This window comes from Orycteropus afer, unplaced genomic scaffold (genome assembly GCF_000298275.1).
Source record: "Orycteropus afer afer isolate SDZICR_OR568_19922 unplaced genomic scaffold, OryAfe1.0 scaffold00210, whole genome shotgun sequence".
Lineage (NCBI taxonomy): Eukaryota > Metazoa > Chordata > Mammalia > Tubulidentata > Orycteropodidae > Orycteropus > Orycteropus afer.
This window is the reverse complement of record NW_006921797.1, coordinates 1,361,581-1,371,320: the sequence shown is the minus strand read 5'-3', so window position 1 is coordinate 1,371,320 and position 9,740 is coordinate 1,361,581.

Sequence of the window (9,740 nt, the reverse complement as noted above, 5' to 3'; positions counted from 1 at the left end):
CCCTCTTGTGTGCTCTACTTTTCATCTGTGTGAAGACAACATACAGCGCTGGGTAAATCTGCTGCAAAAGACCTCTTTCAAGTGCTGAAGAGCAAAGATGTCTCTTTGAAGACTAAGGTGCGCCTAACCCAAGCCATGATATTTTTAGTTGCCTTATATGCATGTGAGAGCTGGGTAATGAATAAGGAAAATCAAAGAAGAGTTGACACTTTTGAGTTGTGGTGTGGTGCGAAGAATGCTGAAAGTACCATGGACTGCCAAAAAAAAAAAAAAAAAAAAACGAACAAATCTATCCTGGAAGAAATGCAGGCAGAATGCTCTTTGGAAGCAAGAATGGCCAGGCTTCATCTCACCTACTTTGGTCATGCTGTCAGAAGGTACCATTCCCTGGAGAAAGATATTATGCTTGGTAAAGTGGAGGGTCAATGAAAAAAGTGGAAAGGCCTCATCGAGGTGGACTGACACAGTGGCTTCAATGATGAGCTCAGGTATAGCAAGGATAGTGAGGCTGGCACAGGACCTGGCAGTTTCATTCTGTTGTGCATAGGGTTGCTATGAGTTGGAGGTGACTCAAGGGCATCTAACAACAACAGCAGCAACATTAGGTATTATAAATACATATGAAAAATATCTTCATGTTAAAAGAACCATCACATATACTTAGAGGATCAAGTATAAAACAGAGGAGTCATCTTTGATTTCTCAAATCTCCTCACTCCCACTTCTAGGATATGAGAAAGTCAACCGCCAGATTATACCCAGAATTGATCCACTTTTCTTCATCTCTACTTTGTCTGCCCAGTGCAATTGACCATCATCTCTTCCGCTGTCCCATTTTTCTAACTAAGGCTACATTTTTACATGGCTCAGGTCTTAGCTCAAATGTTGCCCTCACTCCCATTACTTTTTGATTATGTTTACCTTTTTTTCTTCATACCTATCATCTTTAACTGAAATTATTTTTAAAATTCATGTTCCTTAAAACCAGAGACTTGTTTATTTTAGGTTAGAATATCCTCTGACATTAGATGGTTGGTGATATAGCCCATGTGTCTATATGCTGGCCCCCTACCCTGGCATGATTGGTCTAAGGCAGTGTTTATCAAAGTGTGGTCCCAGACCAGCAGCATTACTATCACCTAGGAACTTGTTAGAAATGCAAATTCTATATACTCAACTCAAACCTACAAAATCAGAAACTCTGGGAGAGTTGTCCAACAATCCATGGTTTAACAAGCCATCTTCAAGGGTAATTCCATTGCCTTTACCATTTATAAGGCACTTTGGTGGTGTAGTGCCTTAAGGCATTTGACTACTCTCCAGAAATTTGGTGGTCAAACCCACAAGCTGCTCAGTGGAAGGAAGATGGGGCACATCTACTTCTGTAAAGATTTATCACCTCGGAAAACCAACGGGAGTCAGTATGAGTCAGAATAGACTTGCTGGCAGTGAGTTTGATTTTTTTTGTGGGGGGTGGTTTTGCCATTTATTGATTCAGAAATGAACATACAGTGGGCCAAATGGGTGATACAATGGGTCTCCGTAATCTTATAAAAAATGGCCTTTTTCCTCTCACCTCTCGCCTTTTTCCTGGCCTCTCCTGACAAAAGGTCTGGGTGTGAAAAGGACATCCTTAGAGGGGGAAAAAAAAGCATATAATTATAGACCAGTTTTGTGCTCATGGAGGAAGAACGACAACCCTAGTAGGAAAGGGTAGGAAAGGGAATACCTTAAACCCTGGGAGATATGGGGAGGAGAGCAGTTAATGCTTTCTCTGTTATATCCAGCTCCATAATCTGGTAATCAAATGGTCAGCTTGTATTAAGCATCAGCTCTGGAGGGCACTCTGATCAACTGTTGGTTTTGTCATCCTTGTCCGTGTGCTATTGTGACAGAAACACTCACATGGACATACCTGATGCTAAGCTATCCCCCTATTCCTGATGTCATCAATGGCAGCTCTTGAATATAGATCCCTCCTCACTTGTATACAGGTTCTCTGGTAGCATAGATCATAAGGCATTTGACAGCTAACCAGAAGGCTGGTGGTTCAAACCCACCAGTCACTCCTCAGAAGGAAGATTGGGCAATCTATTTCCATAGTGATACCACCTCAGAAACCCAAGGAGGGGTCACTATGAGTTGGCTCGGACTCAAGGGCAGTGTGTTTGGTTCTTTTTGTTTTTTGTTTATATACAAACACAAGTTCCAACACAACCTTGTTCCACTCTCACTGATACAAATTCATATGGTTACCCTGATGCCTAAGGGGTGCTGGGTTATGCCATATTTTGCAATAGAGGCTGCAACTGCCTGAGATGACACTGCCCATGTGGCTTAACCAAAGCAGTGTAATGATGATCCAAATCAGGCTTAACAACAAATCCTGAACTGGGGTGACCTGAGTCCCTTTGGGTATATGTTTGTGTATAGGGAAGAAGGGCCACTGACTATCTCTCCATTGGGGATAAGGTTGCTTTTTGACCTATCTCTGGTGGTGCAGAGCCTAAGGCATTTGACTGCTAACCAGAAGGTTGGTGGTTCAAACCCACCAGCCATTCCACAGAAGGAAGAATGGGCAATCTACTTCTGTAAAGATTTACCACCTTGGAAACCCAATGGGAGTTGCTATGAATCAAAATCCACTCAGTGACAGTGAGTTGGTTCTTGGTTTATTGCCTGATGTAATAATTTTTTTTTCTTTTTAAATTTTTATTGTGATTTGGGTGAAAGTTTACAGAGCAAACTCATATTCCATACAGCAGTTCATACACATTTTGTCTCATGACATTGACTGCAATTTCCCACAATGTAACAGCTCTCTTCCCATTTCCATGCCATAGTTAACTCTTCCCTGCGTCCTTCCCTCCAATGCACACCTGCCCCCCGAGTAGTCTCCCTGTGCATACACCACCCTTCTGTTCTCCCATGTTTGAGCTCTCCAAGAAATGTATCTACCTGATGTAAATCTTCAGCCCATACACCGGTCTTTTATTTGGCTGGAAGCCACAGGAGTGAGTTCAATTTCAGACCTGAAGGGCAGCTAGGCGCCATAGTCTCAGGGGGTTTATAAGGCATTATTGGACCAGTAAGCCTGGTCTTTTTAAATAATTTTGAGCTTTGTTCTATGTTGTTCTCACACTCTAACCAGGATCTCCTACACAGATCCCCCTCTAAGTGGTTGACAGTGGTAGCCAGGCAGCATCCAGTTCTTCTGGTCTCATGGCCATATAGGCTGAGGATCACATGGTCTACCAGTCCCTTGGACTAATTGTTTCCATGTATCTTTGGTTTTCTTCATTCTTCTTTGTTCTGGATAAGGAGAGACCCATCGTTGCATCTAGTTGGCGGCTTGCTCAAAAGTTTTTAAGACCCTAGTCGCTACTCACCAAAGTAGGATGTAGAACAATGTTTTGTGTAGCATGTTATGCCAATTGATGTCCCCTATGAGTATGGTCTCGAGCCCAGAGATCCACCAACTCATTCCATCAGAGTGATTGACTGTGTTTAAGAAGTTATCATAACTTTGACCCTAGTTAGTTCTAGTTATATAAACATTCTTACAGCATATACAAATACATATGTAGAAATACCATCTGCCAACCTTACATATGATCATGGGTATATTCCCTTTTGCCTAGACATATCCATCCCATAGATTAACATTTGCTATGATTGATAACACAGTATTGTATATGTAAAAGAGTTTATCTTTGTTGTCTGTACCTTTCTGTACCTCTATGTGTCTTCCTCTTTCTTAGTGTTATTGTGTTGGTCATGCACTTTTGGTAGATTGCCTTTCCCTTAACCCAGATCAATACTTGTCTGTATCTATCTAGCAGTGTTCCCTCCATTACCCTCCCATCTCTGGTAACCAACAAAGAAAGTTTCCCTCCATATACAAACCTTTCCTTAACTTTTTACAACAGTGAACTAATACAATATCTGTCCTTCTGTGATTGACTTATTTCACTCAGCATAATGTCCTCCAAGTTCATCCACATTATGTGGGGTTTCACAGATTCTATATTATTCTTTAGTGTTACATAGTATTCCATTGTGTGTATGTACCATAGTTTGGGTATCCATTCTTCTGTTGATGGGCACTTAGGTTGTTTCCATCTCTTTGCTATTATGAATAGTACTGCAATGAACATGGGTGTGCATACATCTGTTCTTGTCCTGGCTCTCACTTCTTGAGGATATATACCTAGTAATAGGATTGCTGGCACACATAGTATTTCTATTTCCAACTTCTAAGGGATCGTCATACTGCTTTCCACAGTGCTTTTATCATTTTACAGTCCCACCAGCAATGTATGAGAGTCCCAATTTCTCCATATCCTTACCGCATTTGTTATTTTTTGTCTTGTTGAACTTTGCTATTAGTGTTGGAGTAACATGGTATCTCATGGTTGTTTTGATTTGCATCTCTCTAATGGAGAGCATTTCTTCACATGCTTCTTGGGTGCCTGAATATCTTCTTTGGTCAAGTATCTATTCATGTCTTCTGCCTATTTTTTAATTGGATTGTTTGTCTTTTTATTGTTAAGGTGTCGGAGTTTTCTATAAAGTTTAGAGATTAGTTCCTTGTCAGATATGTTCTTGCTGAGTATTTTTTTTCCCAATCTGTTGTTGTTGTTGTTGTTAGGTGCCATCAAGTCGTCTCCAACTCATAGCGATCCCATGGGCAGCAGAACAAAACACTGTCTGGTCCTGTGCCAGTTGCACAATCCTTGCTATACTTAAACCCATCATTGCAGCCACTGCATCTATCCATCTTCTTGAGGGGCTTCCCCTCTTTCACTGACCCTCCACTTTACCAAGTATGATATCTTTCTCCAGAGAATGGTTCCTTCCTACAACAGGACTAAAGTAAGTGAGACAAAGTCTGGCCATTCTCGCTTCCTAGGGGCATTCCAGCTGCACTTCCTCCAGGACAGATTTGTTAGTTCTTTTAGGAGTCCATGGTACTGTCAACATTCTTCACCAGCACCACCACTCAAAAACATTGACTCTTCTTCAGTCTTCCTTATTCATTGTTCAGCTCTCACATGCATATGAAGTGACTGCAAATATCATGGCTTGGGTTAGCTGCACCTTAGTCCTCAAAAAGACATCTTTGCTCTTCAGGACTTGAAAGAGGTCTTTTGCAGCAGATTTGCTCAGTGCTATATGTTGTCTGATATCTTGACTGCTATTTCCACTGGTGTTGATTGTAGAACCAAGTAATATGAAGTCTTTGACAACTTCAATCTTTTCTCCATTTATCATGATGCTCCTATAGATCTTATAGGACTTTTGTTTTCTTTATATTGAGGTGTCCATACTGCAGACTGCACTTTTTTCAATCTTCATCAGTAAGTGCTTCAAGTTATCCTCACTCTCAGCACAAAGTTGTGTCATCAGCATATCACAGGTTGTTAAGGATTCTTCCTCCAATCCTGATGCCACGTTCTTCTTCATATAGTCCAGCTTCTTGGATTATTTGCTCAGCATACAGATTGAGTAAGTATGGTGAAAGGATATAACCCTGATGCACTCCCTTCTTGATCTTAAACCATGCAGTGTCTCCTTTTTCAATGACAGCCTCCCGGTCTATGTACAGGTTCCTCATGAATACAATTAAGCTCTGGAATTTCCATTCTTCTCAATGTTATCCACAATTTGTTATGATTCACACAATCAAATGCTTTTGCATAGTCAATAAAACACAAGTAAACATCTTTCTGGTATTCTTTGCTTTGAACCAAGATCCATCTAACATCAGTTAAGATATCCCTCATTCCACGTCCTCTTCTGAACCCAGCTTGTGTTTCTGGAAGTTCTTGCCAATATACTGCTGCAATAGTTTTTGAATTATCTTCTGTAGATTTTACTTGTGTGTGATATTAATCATACTGTTAGATAACTTCCACATTCTGTGGCATCACCTTTGTTTGGAATGGGTACAAGTATGGATCTCTTCCAGTCAGGTGGCCAGGTAGCTGTCTTCCAAATCTCCTAGCATAACCAAGTGAGTGCCTCCAGCACATCACCCATTTGTTGAAACATCTCAATGGGTATTCCATCAATTCCTGGAGCCTTATTTTTTTTTGCTAATTCCTTCAGTGAAGCTTTGACTTCTTCCTTCAATACCACTGGTTCTTGATCATATGCCACCTCCTGAAATGGATGAACATCTACCAATTTCTTCTGGTACAGTGATTTTGTATTCCTTCCATCTGCTTTTGATGTTTCCTGCAACATTCAACATTTTGCCCATAGAATCTTTCAATATTGCAACTTGAGGCTTTAATTTTTTCTTTAGTTCTTTCAGCTTGAGAAAATCCAAGTGTGTTCTTCCCTTTTGGGTTTCTAACTCTGTATCTTTGCACATTTCATTATAATAATTGATTTTGTCTTTTCAAGCTGCTCTTTGGAATATTCTGTTCAGCTCTTATCTTGTCATTTCTTCTATCTGCTTTAGCTACTCTCCATTCAAGGGCAATTTTCAGAGTCTCTTCTAAAATCCATTTTGGTCTTTTCTTCCTTTCCTGTCTTTTCAATGACCATTTGCTTTCTTCATGGATGATGTTCTTGATGTCATTCCATAGTTCCTCTGGTTTTCAGTCATTGGTGTTCAATGCATCAAATCTATTTTTTAGATGGTCTCTCAATTCAGGAGAGATATATTTAAGGTCATATTTTGGCTCTTGTGGACTTGTTCTAATTGTCTTCAATTTCAACTTGAATTTGCATATGAGCAGTTGATGGGCTGTTCCACAATCGGCTCCTGGCCTTGTTTTGGCTAAAGATATTGAACCTCTCCATTGCCTCTTGCCACAGATGCACTCAGTCTGATTCCTGTGTACTCCGTCTGGCAAAGACCACATGTAAAGCCACCATTTGTGTTGTTGAGAAAAGGTATTTGCAATGAATAAGTTGTTGGTCTTGCAAAATTCTATCATGTGACTTCCAGCTTTTTTTCTACCACCAAGGCAAAATTTTCCAACTACCAGTGATTCTTCTTTGTTTCCAACTTTTGCATTCCAATCATCTGTGATAATCAGTACATCTTGATTGCGTGTTCAGGCAACTCCAGACTGCAGAAGTTGGTAAAGATCTTCAATTTCCTCTTCTTTGGCTTTGGTGGTTGGTGCATAAATTTGAATAACAGTAGTATTGACTGGCCTTCCTTGTAGGCATATGGATATGATCCTATCACTGACAGCACCGTACTTCAGGATAGATCTTGAAACACTCTGTGTGATGATGAATGTCATGCCATTCCCCTTCAATTTGTCATTCCCAGCATAGTGATCATATGGTTGTCTGATTAAAAATGCCCCAAACCAGTCCATTTCCTTTATGCTTTCCACTTCATTTTTGAAAACTTCCAATTTTCCTAGATTCTTACTTCATACATTCCATATTTCAATTATTAATGGATGTTTGCAGCTGTTACTACTCACTTTGAGTCATGCCACATCAGCACATGGAGGTCCAAAAAGCTTTACTCTATCCATATCATAAGGTCAGTTCTACTTTGATGAGGCAGCTCTTTCTCAGTTGTATTTTGAGTTCCTGCCAACCTAAGGAACTCATTTTCCAGCACTGTATCAGACAATGTTTCAGGGCTATTCATAAAGTTGTCCAGTAATGTATCAGGCAGTGTTTATCTGCTATTCATAAGGTTTTTCCTGGCCAATACTTTGAGATGTAGATGGCCTCTTCCTTCTTCCAAGTCAGTCTCAGTCTGGAAACTCTATTCAAACCTGTCCACCATGTGCAACCCTGCTGGCATTTGAAACACCGATGGCACAGCTTCTAGCCTCACAGCAATACGCAAGCCACCACAGTATGACAAAATGACAGACAAGTTCATCTCCCTTAGCTGCTCTGAACCTCTCCGCCCTCTCCAATCTCTCTTTTTACTCTTTTGGAGAAGTCTTTGGAAGCACATAAAGATTTAATTTATAGAAGGTACCATTCATCTAGTTTATCTTCTGCTGTTTGTACATTTTGGGTGATGCTATTTATTCTGTTAATTAGGGCCCCTAACTTTGCCCCTATTTTTTTCCTTGATGAAATTTATAGTTTTAGGCTTCACACTTAAGTCTTCAATCCATCTGGAGTTAGTTTTTGTGTATGGTATAAGGTATGGATCTTGTTTCTTTTATCTGCAAATGGATAACCAGTTGGCCCATTTAATAGATTTCAGCCCTTTGTTAAAGATCAGCTGATCATAGTGGATGGATTTCTGGGTTCTCAATTCTGTTCTACTGGTCTGTGTGTCTGTTGTTGTACCAACACTAGGATGTTCAGACTACTGTGACTTTATAGTAGGTTTTGATGTCCAGGAGTATGAGACCTCCTATTTTGTTCTTCAATAGTGCTTTGCATATCCAAGGTCTTTTCCTTTTCCACATAAAATTAGTGATTTGTTTTTCCATACCATTAAAGAATGTTGAGGCAGAAATAGATAACACATTGAAAGAGCAAAGGAGTAGAATTGATGCAATGGAAGACAGAATTATTGAGATTGAAGATAAATACCTGAATACTTCTTTGCAAGGGGATCAATCAGAAAAGAAGATCAAAACAAAATGAAGAAAGCCTAAGGTTCATGTGGGATGCATCAAAAGGAATAACCTACATGTCACTGGAATTCCAGAACAGGAAGAGAAAAATGAAACTACTGAGAAAACTGTCTAAGATTTGTTGAAGGAGAACTTCCCTGATATGATGAAAGATGAGAATATATCCATTTAGGAAGTCCAACGATCCCTAAACAGGATAGACCCCAAAAGAAAAACACCAAGACATATCATCATCAAACTCACCAAAACAAAAGACAAAGAAAGAATCATGAGAGCAGCATGGGAAAAACGAAAAGTTACCTACAGGGGGCAACCAATAAGACTAAGCTCAGATTTCTTGACAGAAACCATGCAGGCAAGAAGACAGTGGGATGGTATATATAAAACACTGAAAGAGAAAAATTTCCAACCAAGAATTATGTACCCAGCAAAGTTGTCCCTCAAATATGATGGTGAAATTAGGACATTTCCAGACAAGCAGAAATTAAGGGAATTTGTTTAAACCAGACCAACCTTACAAGAGATGCTAAAGGGAGTCCTGTGGACAGAGAACAAACAACAGTCAACAACAACTGACCATTAACACACATGATGATATAACACAGAAACCAACCAGCTATGGAAGTATCCAAAGTAAATAAGCCTCCAAGATTACAAACAGGGAACCAGAGACACCAACCAACAAATGAGGACAACTACAAACCAAAAAGAGGGAAAAAATTCTGTGTTCTTACAGAACTTCTAGATGGTAGGGAAGTCAAGACAACTACAAGACAGAACAGACTGTTCTACCCTTGGGAAGAAAACTATAAATCACAGGGTAACCTCAAAGAAAAATGATAAACCCTCACATCAAAATTAAAAAAGAGGACCAGCGTAAATATTCAGCAAATACTAAAACAACAGCAATGAAAGAAGTGATAAAAAAATGAGCTCAGCAAAGAAAATTATATCGAACAAAGATATAAATACAATGAAAAAGCACATGACAAAAATGACAGCAACAAATCCATATTTGCTGATAATTACATATCTGGCAAGGGACTTATCTCTAAGATTGATGGAAAACTCCAACATCTCAACACCAAAGGAATTAACAATCCAATTGAAAAATGGGCAGAAGACATGAATAGACACTTCACCAAGGAGGATATTCAG